This window comes from Lotus japonicus, chromosome 5 (assembly GCF_012489685.1).
Source record: "Lotus japonicus ecotype B-129 chromosome 5, LjGifu_v1.2".
NCBI classification, from domain to species: Eukaryota; Viridiplantae; Streptophyta; class Magnoliopsida; order Fabales; family Fabaceae; genus Lotus; species Lotus japonicus.
In genome coordinates, this window is record NC_080045.1 from 21304661 (window position 1) to 21329732 (window position 25072).

Below are 25072 nucleotides of genomic sequence, written 5' to 3' on the forward strand. Positions count from 1 at the left end.
AAATATTTTGGTAATGCAAATGGAAAGATAGATGGCCTTTGCATCATGAATAAAGCTGTTCAAAAGGGTCAAAATGAAGCAAAATATGTGTGTGGTATGATTTCATTATGCTCTGGAGATGATGAGTTGAGAAAACAAGGACTTGAATAAATGCGTTTTCTGAGGAAGTCCAAGTGTGTCGTACGTTGCTGAAAAAAAGTTAAACAATTATTGGTCTCTTTGTGGAAAAAGCCTGGAATGCTAAACCGCAATCGGAGTCCACTCTGAAAATTCATGAGCACATGCAAAGGATGGAGAGTGAAGACAGGTAGATGGGTATTACTAGATGATGATGACGACGATGACTTGGGCTTGTGTGAACATTGTAGATGGGACCATTGAAGGTATGAAAAACGGTAGAAAGGGGGGGTTTGAATAACGTTTTCAGTATGAAACTTCCACCTTAAAGATTTTGATAAATCTTTCGAGAACTTAAGTGCTAAAGATAAGAGATAGAAAAGCACACAAGGATTTTATCCTGGTTCACTTGATAAAGCACTCAAGATACTCCAGTCCACCCGTTAAGGTGATTTCTTCCTTCTTAGAATGAAGGCAATCCACTAATCAGGTAAGAGTTACAACTGCACTTGAAACCTACAAGTGACTAACAATTACACTGACTTAGCTCACACTAAGATTCACTCTCTTAGTCTTCTCTAGGATCCGATCAGCCTTGATCTCCTAAAGGAACTAAACAAACTGTTTATCAAAGAATTGTTTACAAGAGATTTGCTTCTAAAAAGCTAATAGTAAACTCAATGAATTTCAGATGAAAGAAAACTTAGAAGAATTTAAGATTGTCTTGCGCGTATGTGAATGCTTCTAGCCATTTCTTTCAGTCTTCAGCCTCTTTATATACTTCAAGGATTAGGGTTGAGCGTTGCATGGGAAATGCTACCGTTGGAGGGCAGTTCTGGAAAATCCAGCTTCTGCTGTGTCTGAGACTGTTAGGTAGGTCGTCAGGAAGGTACAGTTGCTTTTGTACTTGGATAGCGACGCGACCTTTAAACCTAGGAGACTTCTGATCAGGGGAATGCTTCATATTGGAACTTGTGAAGCCGGTTGATCAGAGTCAGAGGGAAAGCCCAGATCCTCTGACCATTGTTTCTTCTGATTCTGAACTCAGAGGGAAGAACATGGTCTTCAGAGTATTTTGCTTCTGGACATCAGAACTTCACTAATCAGCTTCTGGATCTTCAGAGTCTTCTACACCATCAGAACATCTGAGCCTTCAGTGTTTCTTGGTTATCAGACTTTCTGGATCTTCAGAGCTTCTCGTGACTGAGTCCACATCAGAGTTTGTATAACTTCAGAACTTCTGAAGCTTTTCCACTGTTCATACTGAACATGGTGAATGCGAAAGCGTTGCTTGGGTTTCTCTTTATACACAGTGCTTCTGATTTGTGTGAGATTGAGTTGAGGTCAGAGCCTGTAAATAGCACACTCAGAAAAACACGTTAGAGTACCACAATTGTTCATATCAAAAGGTTAACTTGTAATCATCAAAACATAGAGTTGTACTACTAGATCAAAACTTGATCTTACAATCTCCCCCTTTTTGATGATGACAAAACTAAGATTTTTTATGAACAATTCTTAAACATTAAACTGAATTCACTCAGAGTTTAGAGATATAGAATAATACTTATCCTGATGTGAATAGTTTATCTTGCTCATTCTGAATTCAAGTCACTGCTTGATTCTGAGCTTAGCTCCCCCTGAATCTAATACTTGATGAAAACGTTAGTAAAGTCTAGATTCTGAGCTAAATGATATAAGAGTTCAGAGTGAAAAACTTATGACATAGATGAAAATCGAGTAATCAGAGCGCATAAGTAATCAGAGTCACGGACAAGGTATCAGAGTCTTGGGTATCAGAGTCAACTTAGAATCACTTCAGAAGAAGTGAAATGTATTCCTTGTATTTGCCCAGTGACACATCTATGGTCATGAAGGTGGAACTCTTAAATTCTCCAAAAGAAAAAATAAATCACACTAACACATCTTACACATCAAAAACTGGGTTTACTCCCCCTTTTTGTCATAAGCAAAAAGCTTGGGGTGTGAAAAACTTAGCTTGAAGTACAAGGTACTCCCCCTTAGAGAAGGTCTAAGTTTAAAGGAAATGAAAACGATGCAAGAATCAGAGTTAGGCGAAATAAATAGAAGAGTTAATGCAAGAGAAGAACGTTTACCACCGGTCAAGTGAGTAAAGAGAAGGGTCAGTTACCAAGAACTTAACCTCGAGAAACCGTAGGAGCATTAACTTTCAGAGAGAAAGTGAAGCCTATATAAAGTGTTGGAGAGAAAGGTAAGCTTCACACTTCGAACAATTTTCAGTAAAGAAAATGGCATCATACATCGTAGCACTAGAAGAGCTGAGGAAGAAGGCCTTCGAGGAGGACTTGTTCCTGAACATCAGGCATCCAGAGGGTACAACGACCATCGCGGAGCTAACACGGACACTGCTGGAAGAGGACCTGCGTCCAGAGGTGAAGAGAGACCTGAGGGAATTTCTTGCCTTCGTGGAGGAGGTGCAAGAACTCAGCCGGCTTGAACTCAAGCTGCTGGAAGAAAAAGAGAGTTTGGAAGAGAAGCTCAAGACCGCATAAGAGATTCTGGAGAGGGATGAGCTAAAGGACAGGCTCAACAACATCCAGCATGCACTGGAGCGTCTGGAGAAGGATAGGTCAGAGCAGCGCCAGGAGTGCAGAAGAATGAGGAGGGATCCTCCATTCTAGACTTAGGGAAAGAATGGATGATGTAAACATAAAGAATGTATGATGTAAACATAAAGATATTATGAATAAAAAGAGTTTTGCAAACGTATGTGACACAAATATATATATAGATATGCATAGATAATCACAAACGAACAAAGTAGAATAAGTAAATAAAAAGAAACAGAGTTTAACAAAAATAAAACAACGTTAAAGAAAAAGAAAAACGAAGAGATCCTAAAACTAAGGTTTATCAGGTCGTCGCAGAAGTTCCATCATCATGTGCTTCATTTCAATCAGCATGGATTCATGAATGTCAAGACGTTGTTCCATGATGTCGAGTCTGGATGAGCTTGACTGAGCAGAACCGGAAGGAACATTCTGAGCAGCTTGAGAATCTGGAATGGAAGCAGAAGCAGCAGGAGTAAACACTACTGGTGCAAGTGCTTGGCATCTAAGAGCCTCAGCCTCAGCCTCAAGTCGTTCTGCCTCTAATCGGGCTTGTTCAGCTTGAGCTGCTGCTTGACGTGCAGCTTCTTCTGCTTGAGCTTTCTTTCTCTTGGCTTCTTCAATAGCTTCAAGAAGCTTATGTCTCTGTTCTTGTTCATGAAGAGCCACCCTTCGAGCAAACCTTTGCTTTGCAGCCTCAATGCTCTGACTTCCCTCTGCATGCAGGAGCTGCATCATAATTGGAACTTGAGCCACTAGCCAAGTGCCCAGATTGTTCCACTCATCAGCCACACGTTCAGCATTCTCACTGAGGTCAGTCTGACCGTGCACATTGCGGAGCATCAAAGAAGCTTCATGATAGAAAGTATTGATGCACTCAGAGAGAGATGTGGGTCGGAGGTGAGTGTAAGGAATTATGGAGAGGTTGGGTTCAGGAGAGGATGGGTGATTGCTGCTGTGAGCTTCAGAGGCACCTTGTGGAGAGCCAATGTTAAACGTTTGAGCATTGGGTTCAGAGGTTCCAAGGTGAGGTTCTGAAGTTTCAACCAGAGGATGGGGTGATCTAACCGAGGATTGGTTAGACACTGATTGTTCGGGTTCAGGTTCTGGTTGAATAGGCTCTTGTTGGTCTGGGGCAGGGTGAGCTTGTTGAGCCAATGGGTCTGCCTCTTGTAAAGGATTGGCCAAGATAGGTTCATCTGGGTCAACTAGACGTTCAGGTCTAGGGCCAGGATATCTCCTAGGGCTTGGACAAGTGAGGTAATACTCTTCTAAGGTAGACACCTTTTCTTTTCTGACCTCCATGAATTTTCTAATGGATTCAGAGTTATTGGAGGGAGAAGAATCAGCAACATTGGTTGGGAAGGATACAGGTGTAAAGGCTGTGGAAGAGTCTGTATCCGTGGGTTTGAGAGCCAGACGTTCTGATGCTCTTGGGACAGAGTGATCAGAGGTTCTAGGCTCAGGTTCTGTGTGGGTAGGCTTTGGTTGGGCATGAATGATGGGTTCAGAAGATAATGGGTTGTACTGAATGGTAATGGGAGAGGTAGGTTCTTCTGACCTAGAGGGTTGGTTCTGAAGCAAATTCCAGAGAGGTGCTTCAGTAGGGGAAGGTTGAAAGAATGAAGATCTTGGGGAATGTGGTGGAGAGGTGGTTTGTGCAGCTGGTTGGGATTCAGGAATAGGAGTGAGGGGATTTGAGGAGTGTTTGAGCATGGCAGATATAGGGAGTGCATCAAATAAATTCAAATCATCATCAGAAGTAAGTGCAGACTTACTTGAATGTGCTGATGATCTTGTCACTCTGGCAGGAGGTTCAGTTCTTCTGACCACTTCAGCAGCGGGTTCCAACCGAGTAGGCTTCACCACGATTCTGACTTGCTTCTTCTTCTTCTTAGGAGGACCATCCTCATTATCACTATCATCACCATCATCAGGCTTTCTCTTCTTCTTTTTGACCAGAGGAACATCTGATTCCTCAGAAGATTCTTCTAGGATCATCTTCCTCTGAGCTTTCTTCTTGGGAGGAGAAGGAAACTCTGGAGCTGGCGGCAGTCTGCTGAAGAAATCATCGAGATCAATTTCGAATCCTTGAGCCCTTAGGTCTTCAACATAGCACCTAATGGCGTCAGGATTGTCTGCCTGAGTCCACAGAGGGTAGTCATTCAGAGGCATCCTTCTACTTCTGATTTCAGAAGATGTGTCTTCACGAGCAGGGGCGATTTTCTTCTGGACCAAACCCATCTTCTTCAGAGAATTTGCAGTGAAGACATCACTGACAATGGTGGTCAGATCCTCTACACATCCAGCATTGACCAGATCTTGCACCAGGTTGCTTTCAATGAAAAAGTCTGAGAGCAGTCTCCCAAAGGGGATATACTTGATTGCTGACTTGATGGAGGCAGTGGTGCGAGACTTCCGGATACATTCCTTCAAGTAGGAGAACAGGAAGTAGGGAAAGCAGATCTTCTTCTGGTCTTGGATGAAGAACAACATCACTTTCTGGTTGAAGTTGATGTAGTCTAGAGAACTGCCCTTTGGTCTCTGGTTTATGCAGTGGAGCAAAATTTTGTGCCAGATCCTGAGCTTGGGATGAAGGTCCATCACCTTGTAAGTCGTCTTGCCCGGTTTGTAATTGGTGTACAGTGCCTGGTTGATTGTATCCTTGGTGCTGGGTTTCAGCTTCGATTCCGTGAGTTGGAAACGATACCTAAAAGCAGTGTCTGCACCCAGCAAATTCACGAAAGACTTCTCCGTGATGATGATCTTTCTTCCAAGAACGTGAGATACCACCTGAGTATCATCGCAGTCGGCGTGCTTCCAGAATTCCTTGACCAGTCTATCATACACCGGTCCTCGAAGTCTGTTGAAGTAATTTCCCCAACCTTGAACTTGGACTTCAGGACGAAGATCATACCCATTTGTAGCCAGGTTGTCGAGGTCGAATCTCCATTCTGCCAGGACTTGAAGTTCCTCAGGAGCAAATACGCAGTGAACGGCACAGCCCCGTTCTGCAATTGGAACAATCTGCTCTTGAGCTTGACCTTGATCTTGTGTCGGATTCTCAGGGCCCCTTTGACCCGTTGCTAGACCAACTACCATGTGAGGGAACTGGGGTGCATCTGCAGTAGATCTTCTGGTTTGACTCACCATTTTTGAAGCGGTTGAAGGTTTGAGGTAGAAGATGAAGGTTGAAAGATGAAGAGAAATCGAGAGAGAAATCGAGGATAAGCGGTTTTTGAAAAGCAGAGAGAGCGAGAGTAAAAACCGGAAGTGACAGAGATCGTGTGTGTATAGTGGGTTTTGACAAATAACCGTTGTTGATTCAAAAAGTAATTTAAGATCAACGGTTGAAAATTAAAGATAGATAGTAACAGTAAATACACAAATCACACACAGGAGAGAAGCACATCTACACGCAATCATAACAGACTGTCACACGGGCACAAGGAACTATGCATCAGAAATACTGACACACGTGTTGCTGTCTCAGCTTCAGAGTCAGTACTAGTGGGTACACACACTCTGATTGAGTTACCTTCTGGACTAGACATCTTCTGATCAAGAAGTATCATAGTCAGAGGTTCTGATCCATCTTCACTCTGGACAAAAGTCCATGTTTAGATTTTTCAGAATAAAATTAAATCTATCCTCTGCTAAGGGCTTTGTAAAGATATCTGCCCATTGATGGTCAGTATCAACAAACTTCAGAAGAAGTACGCCCTTCTGTACATAATCTCTAATAAAGTGATACTTTACCTCAATGTGCTTTGCCCTTGAATGCAGGATAGGATTCTTACTCAATGAGATTGCAGCAGTGTTATCACAATAGATTGGGATATTGCTCTCAAGGATCTGATAATCCTCCAGCTGATGTTTCATCCAGAGCATCTGAGTGCTGCATATTGCTGCTGAGATATATTCTGCCTCTGCAGTTGATAGTGCAATGGTTGATTGCCTCTTGCTTGCCCATGAGACTAGATTGCTTCCCAGAAATTGACAATTTCCGGAAGTACTTTTTCTCTCTGTTCTATCTCCAGCATAATCAGCATCACAGTAACCTGAAAGCTTATACTCTGATGTTTTCTTATACATCAAGCCAAGGTTAGTGGTGCCTTTCAGATACCTTAGGATCCTCTTAACAGCAGTTAAGTGGGTTTCCCTTGGATCTGATTGGAAACGAGCACATAAATGAACACTAAATAGAATGTCTGGCCTAGATGCAGTTAAGTTAAGAAGTGAACCTATCATGCCACGATAGAGCTTCTGACATACTTTACCACTTTTATCTTCTTTCTCCAGAATGCATGTAGGATGCATTGGAGTCTTGGCCACTGTAGATTCCAGCATATTGAACTTCTTCAGAAGTTCTTTAGTGTACTTGCTCTGATGGATATATGTTCCTTCTGGTGTTTGATCAACTTGTATTCCCAGAAAGTACTTTAATTCTCCCATCATACTCATCTCAAATTCAGCCTGCATCATCTCAGAAAATTCTTTGCATAGAGATTGATTAGCAGAAACAAATATAATATCATCAACATAAATTTGCACAATTAAGATATCATCTTTATAAGTCTTGCAAAAAAGAGTTGTATCTACTTTACCCCTTACAAACTCATTCTCCAGAAGGAATGAGCTAAGTCTCTCATACCATGCTCTGGGAGCTTGCTTCAGACCGTAGAGTGATTTCTTCAATTTGAACACATGGTCTGGTTTCTTCTCATCTTCAAAACCTGGGGGTTGATGAACATAGACTTCCTCCGAGATATAACCATTTAGGAAGGCACTCTTTACGTCCATCTGATGTAGAACTATGTTGTGATTTACTGAGAAAGAGATCAACAGTCTGATTGCCTCCAGTCTTGCTACTGGAGCAAATGTTTCAGTGTAGTCTATTCCTTCCTGCTGGCTGTAGCCTTGAGCAACTAGCCTTGCCTTGTTTCTGACTACATCTCCTTTCTCATTCAGCTTGTTTCTGAATACCCATTTCGTTCCAATAACATGGACACTCTCAGGCTTCTTCACTAAGCTCCAAACATCGTTCTTGGAGAATTGATTCAATTCTTCTTCCATGGCCAGAATCCAATCCTTGTCGTGAAGAGCTTCATCTATGGACTTGGGTTCAATTAAGGACACCAATCCTTTCAGACTGAGCAAGGTCTCTTCAGAGGGTCTGAAGGCAGATCTGGTTCTGACTGGTTCGTCTTTGTTGCCCAAAATCAATTCCTTAGGGTGAGCTGCAGTGATTCTGCTCTTCTTCAGAGTTTGTGAGTTAGAGGGACCAGCTTCTTCCTCTGGTTCATCTTCCTCTGGCTCAGCTTCCTCTGGAGCTTTGCCTTTGTCAGAAACATTAATGCTTAAATCTGCAAACTTTTCAACTAGCTTTGACTGGTTAGAGTCAAGCTTATCGTCAAATCTAACATGAATAGATTCTTCAATAATCTTAGCATCAGTATTATAAAATCTAAAACCTTTAGATCTCTCAGAATAACCGAGTAATAGATACTTAGAAGACTTAGCATCAAATTTATGCAATCTATCCTTAGTATTGAGAACATAACAAACACATCCAAAAGGATGAAAATAAGAAATGTTGGGTTTTATGTTCTTCCACAATTCATAAGGAGTCTTATTCAGAATTGGTCTCACAGAGATTCTGTTCTGAATGTAACATACTGTATTTACTGCCTCTGCCCAAAAGTGCTTAGCCATGCCAGTTTCTTGGAGCATGGTTCTAGCCATCTCCTGAAGAGTTCTGTTCTTCCTCTCAACAACACCGTTCTGTTGAGGAGTTCTGGGACAAGAGAAATCATGTGCAATTCCATAGGAATCAAACAGACTCTCAAACTTGTCATTCTCAAACTCTCCACCATGGTCACTTCTGACACGCACAATCCTACAAGCCTTCTCGTTTTGCACTTGAGCAATGAAGGTAGAGAACACAGCATGAGACTCATCCTTGCGGGTTAGAAACTTTACCCATGTCCAGCGGCTATAGTCATCAACGATAACCATCCCATATCTCTTGCCACCTATAGACTCAGTTTTCACTGGTCCAAAAAGGTCGATATGCAGAAGTTCTAACGGCCTTGAGGTTGAGACAACATTCTTTGCCTTGAAAGGGACTTTTGTGAATTTGCCTTTCTGACATGCTTCACAAAGAGCGTCTGAAGCGAACTTCAGATTTGGTAAGCCCCTGACAAGGTTTAGCTTGCTCAGCTGAGAAATCTTTCTCATACTGGCATGCCCTAACCGTCTATGCCATACCCACTGCTCTTCATTAACAGACAGAAGGCACTTCACATTCTGAGCCTCCAACTCAGATAATCTGATCTTATAAATGTTGTTCTTCCTCTTGCTGTTAAACAGAACAGAGCCATCGATTTGACTTACAGCCCGGCAAGACTTTTGATTGAATATAACATCATAACCCTTGTCAGCTAATTGACTTATAGACAATAAGTTATGTGTTAAGCCGTCTACCAATAACACATTATCAATGCATGGACTACTATCTACACAAATAGTACCAGTACCAACAATTTTACCCTTTTCATTTCCTCCAAAGCCAACTTCGCCTCCAGGCTTAAGTTTCAGCTCTCGGAACATACGCCTTTCTCCCGTCATGTGACGCGAGCATCCACTGTCCAGATACCATGATTGGTGTTTCAGTGGAGCTATCAAGGATATCTCATTTTCATCGTCTGAGTTAGGATCTCCTTCTGATTCTGAGTCAGAGTCAACAGCTTCCTTTGACTCTGCTTCTTTGTCTTTGACAATAGCCATAAGTCCTTGGACTTCACCATCAGAGTCAACATCCTCTGACTCTGATTCATCAAAGGTTACCATCAGACTCTTCTTTGTCTTGAAGTGCTTCTTTGGCTTCTTGTCCTTCTTCAACTTTGGACAATCACTTTTGTAGTGCCCTGATTCTTTGCACTCAAAACATGTGACTTCCTTGATTGAAGACTTCTTCTGGCCTGAGGACTCATACTTTCCTTTTGCCTTTCCAGAGCCTTTGTACTTGCTCTGCCTGTGCTTCCAGATGCGGTTGAGTCTCTTGGAGATCAGAGTCAGCTCATCTTCATCAGAATCTTCTGATGCTTCTTCAGATTCCTCTTTTTCAGCTTGAAGAGCTTTTGACTTCTCAACCTTAGCCTTTTCAGATTTAGATTTCAAGGCTATGGACTTTTTCCTCAGATCTTGCATCTCTGAGCGCTTCAGCTCATGGCATTTCAAAATGCTGATGAGTTCTTCTAAACTCATATTCTCAACGTCTCTCGTGAGCTCTATTGAAGTCACTAAAGGCATCCAACTTTCAGGAAGACACCTGATGACCCTTATGACATGATCTTTTGTTGTGTAGCTCTTGTTGAGAGGTCGTATGCCAGCTACAAGCAGCTGAAATCTGGAGAACATTTCTTCAATGGACTCATTTGGCTCCATGATGAAGGATTCATATTTTTGGATCAAAGACAATGCCTTTGATTCTTTGACTTTCTTGTTTCCTTCATGAGACATCTTCAGAGATTCGAAAATGCCTTTCGCAAACTCACGATCTGTAATCTTCTGGTACTCTTCATAGGAAATAGCACTTAGAAGAATTGCTCTTGCTTTGTGATGTTGTGAGTACAGCTTCTTTTGATCTGCAGTCATCTCTGACCTTGGGATCTTCTTGCCATCTGCATCAACTGGACGCTCGTAGCCATCCACAATAATATCCCAGAGATCTGCATCGAAACCCAGAAAGAAACTTTCCAGTCTATCTTTCCAATATTCGAACCTTTGACCGTCGAACATAGGAGGCTTTGCATTGTAACCATCTCTTTGAGTTTCACTGGTGGTGGCAGCCATTGTTTTTTCACACCGGCCCGGATCACTGAACACTGTTAGGTGTGGTAATTAGAACTTGCGCTCTGATACCAATTGAAGGTATGAAAAACGGTAGAAAGGGGGGGTTTGAATAACGTTTTCAGTATGAAACTTCCACCTTAAAGATTTTGACAAATCTTTCGAGAACTTAAGTGCTAAAGATAAGAGATAGAAAAGCACACAAGGATTTTATCCTGGTTCACTTGATAAATCACTCAAGCTACTCCAGTCCACCCGTTAAGGTGATTTCTTCCTTCTTAGAATGAAGGCAATCCACTAATCAGGTAAGAGTTACAACTGCACTTGAAACCTACAAGTGACTAACAATTACACTGACTTAGCTCACACTAAGATTCACTCTCTTAGTCTTCTCTAGGATCCGATCAGCCTTGATCTCCTAAAGGAACTAAACAAACTGTTTATCAAAGAATTGTTTACAAGAGATTTGCTTCTAAAAAGCTAATAGTAAACTCAATGAATTTCAGATGAAAGAAAACTTAGAAGAATTTAAGATTGTCTTGCGCGTATGTGAATGCTTCTAGCCGTTTCTTTCAGTCTTCAGCCTCTTTATATACTCCAAGGATTAGGGTTGAGCGTTGCATGGGAAATGCTACCGTTGGAGGGCAGTTCTGGAAAATTCAGCTTCTGCTGTGTCTGAGACTGTTAGGTAGGTCGTCAGGAAGGTACAGTTGCTTTTGTACTTGGATAGCGACGCGACCTTTAAACCTAGGAGACTTCTGATCAGGGGAATGCTTCATATTGGAACTTGTGAAGCCGGTTGATCAGAGTCAGAGGGAAAGCCCAGATCCTCTGACCATTGTTTCTTCTGATTCTGAACTCAGAGGGAAGAACATGGTCTTCAGAGTATCTTGCTTCTGGACATCAGAACTTCACTAATCAGCTTCTGGATCTTCAGAGTCTTCTACACCATCAGAACATCTGAGCCTTCAGTGTTTCTTGGTTATCAGACTTTCTGGATCTTCAGAGCTTCTCGTGACTGAGTCCACATCAGAGTTTGTATAACTTCAGAACTTCTGAAGCTTTTCCACTGTTCATACTGAACATGGTGAATGCGAAAGCGTTGCTTGGGTTGCTCTTTATACACAGTGCTTCTGATTTGTGTGAGATTGAGTTGAGGTCAGAGCCTGTAAATAGCACACTCAGAAAAACACGTTAGAGTACCACAATTGTTCATATCAAAAGGTTAACTTGTAATCATCAAAACATAGAGTTGTACTACTAGATCAAAACTTGATCTTACAACCATGAGTTGAAATTATTTTATCATTTATTCAATGTTCATTAGTTATATAATTTCATTAATTTGTTTGAATTGGTTTATGATTTTTGTGATCAATTTTATTCTCAACCACCAAGATATTGAACTAAACATAACATAATGTGCTATCGTGTATTGTTGAAGTTCGTATGATTTATATCTTTATTTATCCTAGTCCTACATACGATACTAATATTCACTAGATTTATACATATAGTGAATATTGTTACAAAGTTTCTAACATATGAATATTTTTACTAGAAATAGTTTACTAAGTAATTTGACTAAAAAATGAACTAGAATACCGTGTAACACATGAGTCTTCACACTATTTAACTACATTAGATAGGCTTTCTACCTGGGTTCATGTTTCATTTTTTTATTATATGTTTTAATTCTAATTTTTTATTTCTAGCCTTTAATCTTCATTAATATTACTTGCATTTATAGATTGTCAACATAAGCAAATATAATATCCAAACTAATTATTTGTTATACTACGTAGTACATATATAATTGGTCAAAACTAATATAAACTCTTTCCATGTTTAAAATAACTATGTAATGTGTTTTCAAAAATCGTCATCTAGATATTAGGAAATATCTTCCAATAAAAACAAGGGAAAACAATTTTATCACATTTTGTCTTCATCTAATTTATCTATTGATATTTTATTAAAGTTAACGTTTAATAAATGAGACATTATTATAGGATGCTATATTTTTCCAACTATTGATTTGTTATAAATCGTTAAAGCGAAAATTATACATTCTTTCCAAATTGACTAATTTGTATGTAACAGATCCTCTAAAATCAAAATGTAAATATTTTAGAAAGATCTACCACTAGAGGTAGGTATGGGCATTTTATTACATTTTGTCATCATGTGAGTTTAATAATTTTATTACTATTTTTAACGTGTAATAAAGTGAATATTTTTATAGGACGATGATAATTTCAAACTATTAATATGTTTTACTACCGATATAAATTGTCAGCGCTAAAATTCTAAATTTGTTTCATGTTGATCAATCATCAATAATAACATTTGATAAAATCATTATTTTTGTATTAGGAATGATACACAAATAAAAATTAGGCATGGGAATATTATCACATTCATGGTCAAGTAATTATAGTTAAATTTTATTACTAAAATTCTTGTGTGATAAATTGGATAGTAATATAGTGTCATAAAAGTTTTTTAAAAAAATTAATTTGTTATGCTAACAATATAATTTGCCAAAAATAAATCAATAAATTAGATTCATGTTGAGCATTTAATGTTTAATACTTCCTTTAAAATCACCATAATAGTATTAGAAATGAAACACCGAAACTAGTAAGCAAGATAATTGCATCATAATTTTTCCATGCGAATTTTTTTAATGGTTGATTACTAAAATTAACTTATAATAAAGACAAAATTTTAATATTGTGATAAATTTAGAATTTAAATTTCATATCAATGGTATTATAGAGTTGACTTAATTTTCTCACATTTTTCCTTGGTAAAATTTTGAAATGTTTTATCTCTAAAATTAATATGTAATAAAGTGGATATTGTTATAGGGAAGTAAATACATAATTTAAATTCCATATTGTGATGTTTTTTGATTATTTTTGAATTATTTTTTCATTGAAATTCGTTAAAAAATTTAGAATAGGAGGTTTAAACTTTTTGGCGGGATTTCTAATGATTCCATATGTGACATGGCATTGACCAAAGTTGAAAACCCTTGATTTTACATATATATAATAGAGACAAACATGATTGTTCTAAGAGAATTTCAAAACTAAGATCTTGGTCATCAATGACTTATTCAAGATTAGTGAAATGGACAAGGACCAAGAGAAGAAGCACTCGTAAAGGTCCCAACTCTACCGCTTCCCTAAAATCTCTTCCAAAAGACTTGTTAGTAGAGGTGGTTGCAACTGTGGCCTCACACTCCTTCACCGACCTTCACGCCATCAAACAGTGCTGCAAAGAGTTTCTAGATGCCACTGAAGATAGATACGTCTTGCAAAGAGTTTCTTTGGACACATTAACGTGAATCCAGTGGCTTCCGAATAACAAAGCATCATTTTTCTTAAATCACTGCAGGGAAAATGAAAACGTTGAAAGTTTGTACCGAGAAGGGCTGAGGAAATATTTTGGTAATGCAAAAGGAAAGATAGATGGCCTTTGCATCATGAATAAAGCTGCTCAAAAGGGTCACAATGAAGCAAATATGTGTGTGGTATGATTTCATTATGCTCTAGAGATGATGAGTTGAGAAAACAAGGACTTGAATAAATGCGTTTTCTGAGGAAGTCCAAGTGTGCCGTACGTTGCAGAAAAAAAGTTAAACAATTATTGGTCTCTTTGTGGAAAAAGCCTGGAATGCTAAACAACAATCTGAGTCCACTATGCAAATTCAAGAGCAAATGCAAAGGATGGAGAGTGAAGACAGGTAGATTAGTATTACTAGATGATGATGACGACGATGACTTGGGCTTGTGTGAACATTGTAGATGGGACCATGAGTTAAAATTATTTTATCATTTATTCAATGTTCATTAGTTATATAATTTCATTAATTTGTTTGAATTGGTTTATGATTTTTGTGATCAATTTTATTCTCAACCACCAAGATATTGAACTAAACATAACGTAATGTGCTATCGTGTATTGTTGAAGTTCGTATGATTTATATCTTTATTTATCCTAGTCCTACATACGATACTAATATTTACTAGATTTATACATATAGTGAATATTGTTACAAAGTGTCTATCATATGAATATTTTTACTAGAAATAGTTTAGTAAGTAATTTGACTAAAAAATGAACTAGAATACCGTGTAACACATGAGTCTTCACATTATTTAACTACATTAGATAGGCTTTCAGTCTCGGTTCATGTTTCGTTTTTTTATTATATGTTTTAATTCTAATTTTAATTTCTAGCCTTTAATCTTCATTAATATTACTTGCATTTATAGATTGTCAACATAAGCAAATATAATATCCAAACTAATTATTTGTTATACTACATAGTACATATATAATTTGGAAAAACTAATATAAACTCTTTTCACGTTTAAAATTTGTTTTCAAAAATTGTCATCTAGATATTAGGAAATATCTTCCAATAAAAACAAGGGAAAACAATTTTATCACATTTTGTCTTCATCTAATTTATCTATTGATATTTTATTAAAGTTAACGTTTAATAAATGAGACATTATTATAGGATGCTATATTTTTCCAATTCTTGATTTGTTATAAATCGTTAAAGCCAAAATTATGCATTCTTTCCAAATTGACTAATTTGTATGTAACAGATCATCTAAAATCAAAATGTAAATATTTTTGAAAGATCTTCCACTAGAGGTAGGTAAGAGCATTTTATTACATTTTGTCATCATGTGAGTTTAATAATTTTATTACTATATTTAACGTGTAATAAAGTGAATATTATTATAGGACGATGATAATTTCAAACTATTAATATGTTTTACTACCGACATAAATTGTCAGCGCTAAAATTCTAAATTTGTTTCATGTTGATCAATCATCAATAATAACATTTGATAAAATTATTATTTTTGTATTAGGAATGATACACAAATAAAAATTAGGCATGGGAATATTATCACATTCATGGTCAAGTAATTATAGTTAAATTTATTACTAAAATTCATGTGTGATAAATTGGATAGTAATATAGTGTCATAAAAGTTTTTAAAAAAAATTAATTTGTTATGCTAGCAATATAATTTTCCAAAAATAAATCAATAAATTAGTTTCATGTTGAGCATTTAATGTTTAATACTTCCTTTAAAATCACCATAATAGTATTAGAAATGAAACACCGAAACTAGTAGGCAAGATAATTGCATCACAATTTTGCCATGTGAAATTTTTTAATGGTTGATTACTAAAATTAACTTATAATAAAGACATAATTTTAATATTGTGATAAATTTAGAATTTAAATTTCATATCAATGGTATTATAAAGTTGACTTAATTTTGTCACATTTTTCCTTGGAAATTTTTTGAAATGTTTTATCTCTAAAATTAATATGTAATAAAGTGGATATTGTTATAGGGAAATAAATACAAAATTTAAATTCCATATTGTGATGTTTTTGGTCAGAAATTCTTGGGTGGACACACACCCAACACATCACTCTTAAGCACAACCACTAATAAATTTACACCTAATCAAAATAAGAACAAAACTAATAATAATGCCATCCTGTAAAATATGAAAAAGAAAAGGCGCGCCTCTAACTTTCGCCTCTAACTTCTCATTTGCGGTTTCTGGCTCCATGCCCCTGTTTCTCCTCATACGACCTCACTTCTCATGTTCTTCCTCTTTAACTTCTCATTTGCGGTTTCTGCCTCCATGCCCCTGTTTCTCCTCATTCGACCTGACTTCTCATGTTCTTCCTCTTTACTAACGACAACAACTGCTTTTGTGTCTTCTCATTTCCATCGACGGAGGTCGTCTCTTACCAGCAGTCTTCCAATAACAGATTTGTTATTTCACAATTCATTCTGACTTTCTTCTTAATACTTCTTCTTAATCTTTTTTTTATCTCATTAGATTGCCTTGCTCCTTTGGTAACCCACCCAGGATTCAAAGATACAAGTTCTTGTATGCAATTTTGTGACTAACCTAACCAAGTAAGCATTCCCTACATTTTCACTTTTGAATAATGTTTAGGTTCTATAAAGTTAATAGTTGTTATGATTTTGTCTCTAGGAAAAATATGGAGGATAATGGAGGTCAACCACTTGAAATAGATGAGTGAAAAGAAATTTTTGTTGGTCAAGTTGTGTATAGCCAAGAAGAAGCATATAATTTATACCAAGAACATGCTTTCAAATTGGGTTTTAGTGTAAGAAAAGGGAGGACGTTGTATCATGACAATGAGAAAAAGAATATACGTTTGAAAGATTTCTATTGTTCTAAACAAGGGTTTAAGAACAACGAACCTAGTGGTGAAGTAGCTTATGAAAGAGCAGATTCAAGAACAGATTGCAAAGCCATGGTGCGATTTAATGTGAGTAAGGATGGAGAATGGAAAATTACAAAGTTGGTAGTGGATCACAACCATGACTTTGTGCCACCTGAGCAAAGACATTTGTTACGCTCTATGAGAAAAGTGACAGAAGCTAAAGGAGGTATCATAAAGTCGATGGTGAGTGCTGGTATAAAAGTTAAAAATATTTCGAGTTACTTAGGGGAAGAGGTTGGTGGGTATGATAAGGTAGGCATAACAATGAAAGATATGCATAATTATGTCTATACTGTAAAGATGAAATCAATTGAAGCTGGAGATGCCCAATCTTTAGTGAATGAGTTGCAAAATAGGCAAGCACAAGATTCCATGTTCTACTATAGTGTGCAGTTAGATCAAGAATCACGTTTGACCAATGTCTTTTGGAGAGATGGTAAATCTAAAGTTGATTATGATTGCTTTGGAGATGTTGTGGTTTTTTATACCACTTTTCGTACTAATAAGTATAATTTGATTTGTGCTCCCTTTGTTGGTGTTTATCATCATTGGCAAAATGTCATGTTTGGTTGTGCTTTATTATCTGATGAAACTTCACTTTCTTTTGCTTGGTTGTTCAAAGTTTTTCTGGAGAGTATGGGAAACAAACAACCAAAAATAATCTTCACTGATCAAGATGCAGCCATGGCTAAGGCGATTGGAGAGGTAATGCCAAATACAACTCAGCGTTTATGTTTGTGGCATATAACTAAAAATGCTCCTTCTCATTTAGGTGCTCTAAATTCGGACCATAAGTTTCTAAGTTTGTCCAAAAAATGCATGATGGGTTGTGATTCTAAAGAAGAATTTGATAGCACTTGGGATGAGATGATAAATGAGTATAAGCTTCATGATCATCAGTGGTTGAGCAATTTGCACAAAATTCGTCACAAATGGAGCACTGCTTATAGCAAGGGTGTATTCTCTGCTGATATTAAGTCGTCTCAAAGGAGTGAGAGTACAAATAGTGTATTGGGCGAGATCGCAGGTAAAACAACCGGTCTCACTCAATTCCTATTGGCATTTGAAAAGATGGTAAAAAATTGGCGGCAGTTAGAAGCTGAGAAGGAATTCAAAAATAGTCAGAGTAGGCCACCTTTGATGATAAATATCAGTGAGACTTTGCGACATGCATCTAAGATATATACTCACAAGATTTTTAAACTTTTTCTAAATGAATACCTTGCTGGAACAGGTGGGAGCACTTCCATTGAGATTAATCGATGTGGTAATGTTTCATATCATGAAGTAACTTTGAATCATATGCCTAATAAGAAGTATGCCGTAGAATTCGACTCCTCCACTTCAATGATCAATTGTAGTTGCCAAAAGTTCAATTCTATGGGCATTCTTTGCAGTCATGGTTTGAGGATCTACAACATAAAAGGTATTTTAAGAATACCTGACATATACTTCTTGAAAAGATGGACTAAAAATGCAAGGTCTGTAATTTATGAGCACATGCAAGCGTGCTTAAAAGAAGGTTCTAGCGCTAGCTGGATTGATTCAAAGAAGAATGGCGATGATGCCATTGTTCTTTATCGCAATGCCATTATGAAGTCATTCTATAATTTAGTCTTGGAAAGTCAAGAACACAAAGAAGCGCAACAGATAATGTGGAATTTGCTTGATGTGGGAGTTGAGCGTGTGCATGAATGTCTTAGTAAGCTGAATTTGAATTCAAATGTAATAGTCAATGAGAACACGAGTCCTCAGAATGAGGATGCTGAGCATGTTGCAATTTCCAACCCTCTTTCTGCCAAAACTAAGGGATCATCTAGTGCTCGGAAGAGAGGGTTTTTTGAAAAAAAAGAAACGATCAACGACAAAAGCAAAGCAAAATAAAGGTGATGTTTTCATTGGTTTTTTTATCAATTTTATTCTATATATCACCTGTACAACTTTGCTAATTTTTACTTGTTACAGAGCAACGAAAACAAGACAATTTTGGTGCAATTAGTTCTTCCATGAATGGACCTCACAATGTTCCTTGTACTTCTCCAGATGCACCTATACAGGTTTATATATTTTGACTTTCTTATTTGTTTTATATTACTTACAACACATGATAACAAATTTCTTTTTATATACCCTATAATAGGAATATCATCCCTCAACTTCGGTTTCAAATAATGCCCCAATTTCATTCACTAGCATGTTACAAGGAGCGTGCACTACTGATTATTTAAGTCAGGATTGGTTCCCCCCCAAATTTTACTTGCCAACATAGAGAAGAAACCAGAAAAAATTAAGGAATAGTTGTAAGTATTCTATGGTTATGGCTTGTTTTTATTTTTAGCTATTTTTCCTATTTTCCAAGTGTTGAATATGTGACTGGACAAGTATTGATTTTGATGCACTTATATTGGCTTATGCAGGTTTGCAAAGCACTTAGAAGGCCCCCATAAGTGATAATGCAGTTGGAGAAGAATTTTTATGCAGTTGGAATCCTTTGTCAGCTTGTTGATATTTTGGTGCAGTTAGTTTTGGAGGAAAGTCAATTTTGGTGGAAATCCTTTGTCAACCTGTTGATATTTTGGTGCTGTTAGTTTTGGTGCAGTGTTAAATTTTGGTAGAAATCCTTTGTCAGCCTGTAGAAGAATTTTGGTGCAGTTGGAGAAGAATGTTGGTGCAATTACTTTTGATGTAGTGTCAATTTTGATGCAGTTATTCCGATACACAAAACTTGTTTTTGATAGAGATGTTTTTGTTCCTGTGTAATTTCACTTTGTTTCGTTAGCTTGATATAACATTCATTCTCACTTGGTTTTAACAGTGATTTCTTGTTTTTTCATTACCATTTTCTTTTAAAATCCCCTGTTTTGTTAGCTTCCCCCACAGCCAATTCACCCACAATTCCATATGAATATAATAACAAATAGGCTTAATACATCAGAAGACCCCTGAAATTGTAAAGGGAATCAATCCCAGTCCTTGTAAAATTTTCGCATCAAATTTGGTCCCTAATAAATTTTTTTTAATTCAATTAAGGACAAAGTGTGTCTGATGCTGAAGTGGCTAAATTTTAACAGACATGGCATTTCCACGTGGCTTTTATATTTCTTTTTTAAAACCTAATAATTCCAACACGTTAAAAATAAACTTAATCTGAATTAAAAAAAAAAAACCAAAACCCCAACAACAAACACAGAAAAGCTTCCAGCTCTGGAAAATTCAGACCGGCCCAACATTCTCATTGACATGAACATAAAAAACCAAAGATAATGATGGACTGAAGATACCCAATAAACGGAAATGGACTAAAACAGCAGTAAAAGCTTCAAAGTTCCAATTTTTATTCTTTAATTACACAGAATTATGATGGGATGAACAAGTAATGAAATTTGAAGATCTGAAAGTGAAATGAAGCAAAAGAAGGGATTCCCAAAAGAAGCTAGCTTTTTTATAATCAACGAATACCCATTTACCCAAACTGCAAGATCAGAATGCAGAATTAGTAACTAACCTATTAATCTCGTAATCGTTCCAGATGAGGAATCAAGTACAAAGGGGAGTCACTGATGAGGAATGAATTTCTGGGTTTTGGGAAAAGAAGAAAAGCAAAACAAGGGGGGAGAGAGAGGGGGGATCGATGAGCACCGTTCGGGAGCGGCGTTAGAAGAAAACGCAGCGGAGGGGAGAGACACGAGACAGGGTCTGAACGGCGACGAAGAGGTATTGCTCTATTTTGACGCGGTGGCGCGGTGGAGGAAAGAGTGCATCGTGGCAGAACACGTTACTCTTGTAGCTTTCCTTAACCTTCTTCCCCTCGCATCCCACTTCTTCAACTGGAAACTCAGATCTGAAAAAAAGCTTCACTTCCCACCAAGCACGTCGTGTGGTGGTAGATCTATGAGAAAGATGATACCCATTAGATTAGTTTTTTTTTTTAAATTAAGATTAAGTTTTTTTTTTTAATGTGTTGGAATTATTAGGTTTTAGAAGATAAATATAAAAGCCACGTGGAAATGTCATGTCCGTTAAAATTTAGCCACTTCAGCATTTGGAAATAAAATAAAATGAAAATATTAATTGGTATTTAAAAAAAATTATAAAAGCCATGTGGAAAAAAAAATTTAAGACACATCAGCGGCTCACACACTTTGGCCTTAATTGAATTAAAAAAAATTTCTTAGGGACCCAATTTGATGCAAAAATTTTACAGGTCCTGGAACTGATTCCCTGTACAATTCCAGGGGCCTTCTGATGTATTAAGCCCAACAAATATGTGCTGAAAAGTAATAAACATAGTGATAAACAAAAATTATGGAGGTAGTTTATTGAAACACAAGTCATGTTGCCACTACTAGCTTGTTACAATTTATCATACGGAAACCGAAGCCTCCTATGACATAATAGAGCCTAAAAAACTATGGCATGTTGTCATCATTTTCCACAAGTTTAGTTTTTGGATGCCAAGACTTGTATGCACACAAAAATCCTATGACGAAAAAATGTTTCATGGTAGAAAAACAGCACATTGGCATAATAGAATCTCGTTTGGGAAAAAAATCAAACACTTAGAAGGCACCAGTCTTGAACACACACAAAAACAAAGTAGCACTGACTGTTCTATCCAAAACAGATTTGCAGCAAGAGAAGAGAGGGAGGCGAAGAGTGAGAGTGAGAACAACTTTGTCATCGAGATGCAACCATTCATTTTTTACTCCCACAAATCCTAACACATCTATTCTACAGTGGGTTACGAGTGGCATGCTGCGAACGGAGATGCGACGGGCGTGCGATGCAACGTCGGAGATGGAAGAGATGGTGGGGCAATTAGATCTTAAAATGCACGACAGATAGACTGTGGAGAGGACGGAGATCTGAAAGTGCTGCCCAGATGAAGATGATATTGTGAAAGAGAAGAAAGGTGAAGATGAAACGGGAAACAGAAGAGAGAGAAGGGAGAGAAACGTGGATCTGACTTGGAAATTAAATTTAAAAACTGATTTCATAAATTCTAATTAAAATGAGGTGTAAATTTATTAGTGGTTGTGCTTAAGAGTGATGTGTTGGGGGTGTGTCCACCCAAGAATTTCTCTGAACTGTGATGTCCGGTTAGAAAGCGCAAGAATAATATGTTTCCAAATTGCAAAGAAAATTGATGAGTAGAAGAAAAATTACCTCATTAATGGAGGACATAGCCTCAATCACTTCTTGAATGAAAGTTCTCCCATATATATCCTGATGTTTCCAATCAACACTCCTGGCATAATTTGCTTAAAAAAAGCATTGAAAATGTTTTGAAACATATAGAAAAAGATTGCTAGTGATAATTTTAGAGAACAATAACCTTGAAAGTAATCCATAAAAGGGGACTTCTTTTATGCTGTGACCAGACATAAAGATGAAGGAGCAGAAAGCCTCTGTCTTACCAATATGAAGAAGGGACGACACATCACAACACAACACCTTTTGTTTGAAGTTAATTGAACTTCTTGATGATTAGAAATCTGAATGAAAAAGGATATATAAGTAAGTTCAATAATATGATGAGCTTGATATATAGGTCCAACTGATTAGATGAACTTTTGACAAAACAACACTAATTGAATTAACAGGCATAGGAAGACAGGATAATCACAAATCACAACAAAGCAACAAGTTATCCTTAAGAACAATTAACGAAAGAGAAAATGAAGCATTACCAAACTTTGAACTTTCCCTAAATTCTACGACTAAAGTAAGACTTCTCCTTAGTCATCTGATATTCACATTGTAAAAGGGAAAAAAAACAAATACTAAAGAAGAGAGTAACATACCACATTATGCAAATCATTTCTGGCACCCAAAAATATGGCTATTCCCTTTTCACTATGTACTTAACCCTAGAGGAATGGATATTCCCTTTGCTGTGGAAACAAGCAAAACTAACAAAGATCCATCAGAAAAGTACTAAGGAAGTGAAGACAAAGGGCAAAAAGGGTACCTTCCTTTGGCATCTCCTTTGATAGTATTAAGGGAACCAAAAGTTGACAAAGTGATTAATATTGGGGATAAAAGTTGAAGTTTATTTGAAGCACGACAATGCATGTATGATCTATATGATAAACATTAAAAGTTAAAACACTGTCATAACAAAAATGACCACTATAACTGAAATCCTTGTAAGGAAAGCAAGTTTGTTACTCTGTTCTGAGCTTGCATGCTCTCACCTTCAAGATTAAGGAGACAAATATGACCTGCGAAAATAGATTAAGGACCCTCATAAACTTAGGGGATGAGTTGGGGATTTACTTCAATATTGTCTGTCAAATTTTCCTGGAAAGGATGAGAAACTAATATGAAGATATTACATTGCATCAACGATTGGTTTGCTTGTCTTCACCTTCTAAGGACTGAGTAGACACTTCTTGTAACCTTAGAAAACAAATTTATTAGAACAAGATAGATTAAGACACTTCCTGAGTTAGATAAAGGTGATTGATTATCAAAACCAAAAATCTAGAGATATAAATAGAAGAAAGAAAACAGATATGAATATATTAAAGATAATAAGGGACAAGAACTAACAACCCAAGATGTTGACATTATAACCTGAACGAAAGAAAACAACTAGTTACAATTTGGTGGTGGCTTCAAACATTTATATACAGCAGATGCAGACGACTTGGTAGAAATGTCTCAATTTGTAAGCAACCAACAATTTTGAAGTAACTATCCTTTCCGAACTTACACTAACACTAGTTTCTCTTCAACCATGAATCAATCAATATAATAACAGCCAACAATTTCCAGCCGAAAGCAGGGGTAACTTTCTGTTTCTCATATGCATATATAATATAACGATACAAATCTATGTATTATTACATGAAAAGTAAAACATTTGGCAGTGTATTGGTGGGGTTCGCGCGAAGAGCAAATTAACTTGTTGAAAATTCAAATTCAAATTGGATATAGAATATCAAAACTAGTGAACAATTCAAACAGCCTGAAAAGGAAACCAAAAGAACAGGTACCTGAGTTGAAGTATAGATCAGGTTAACACATGTGGCAACAAACCATGCTTTCGACCCCAAATTCTCTTCTTCGTTCACAATCTTGTTCTTCATTCGTTCCTCACGTCCTCTTTAATGAATTGTATTCAGAAACGGTTTACCGTAGGGATTTTAGAAAACGGCTTTAATACGAACGGTGAAAATGAATAAGAACGGTTTCGTAATAGTTTCTTGGACGGAGAGCAGTACTAAGACAATATACAATGTTTTTGTTTAACCCTTTTTTATCCCACTTTTTCTCTTCCCAACGCTCCACATCATTTTCTCTCTCCAATTCAACAAACTCTCAACAATTACCCACTCCAATGGTTTTACTTAACTCTCAACACCCTACCCCACCACTCACCACTCACCCTACCCCACCACTTTTTTATTTCACATTTTTATTTAATTTTATATTTTTGTTTTTATAATTACATAAAATTACAACTATCGATTTAAATTAAATTAAAACAATAAACACTTAACAATTTATTTTTTTGGGTTGTTTGAAGAATTCTGGGTGTTGAAATGGTGATTGTTGGGATCCATTTCAATACAAATGCTAATAGATAGAAAAATAAGATGGTGAGAGAGATAATAAGAGAGTGAAAAAACTTGGTTTTTTTTTTCTGTGTCCAAATCAAACGAACCAAGTCTCTATTTATAGAGAAAAAAAAATCATGAATTTTGGTATAATTTTGTAACACCCCGATTTCGGTGGCGTCACTTTAGTAACCAAAATAAACTTAATGCGGAAAAACGTGAATATTTTTTTTGATAATAACTAAGACAAGACTGAAATAAATAAAACCCAACGATAACAATGATCAGAACTAATATACAATATATGTAAACAGTCCCCCCCCGCTGTAAGTAGCAACCTCGTCACGAGTGAACCTCCAGTGACGGGTAATAGAAGAGTAGCGCCCGTAGGCAATATGTACAAACCAAATGAAAAGGTAAGTGTCCGCAACACCATCCCTCAAAACTGAGAATAAGTTGACCCAATGGTCTGAAAATAAGACCTCCTAAGTCCAACCAACTCTCTGTGATTCCCGTAAGGAAACCACACAAAAAGCTATAGGCGGAACTACCCTGTTCCCAAAGAAAAACAAATGATGTTTAGAGCTAAGACTCTACTCCTACACTGATCCCATCTCGAGGAGCTCACACCA

At 37.1% G+C, this 25072-nt stretch overlaps 1 long non-coding RNA gene and 1 pseudogene across 1 annotated transcript; one reads left to right on the forward strand and one right to left on the reverse strand.

Moving 5' to 3' along the window:
• Positions 1-13677: 13677 nt before the first annotated feature.
• LOC130719299 (protein FAR1-RELATED SEQUENCE 5-like) lies at positions 13678-19322 on the forward strand (annotated as a pseudogene).
• A 1848-nt stretch (positions 19323-21170) lies between these two features.
• LOC130720134 (uncharacterized) lies at positions 21171-24024 on the reverse strand. Its single transcript, XR_009012945.1, has 3 exons — positions 23877-24024; positions 22680-23277; positions 21171-22370 (listed from the first exon to the last, which is right to left on the reverse strand). It is a non-coding gene; the product is annotated as an uncharacterized LOC130720134 (long non-coding RNA).
• Between the last annotated feature and the right edge of the window lie 1048 nt (positions 24025-25072).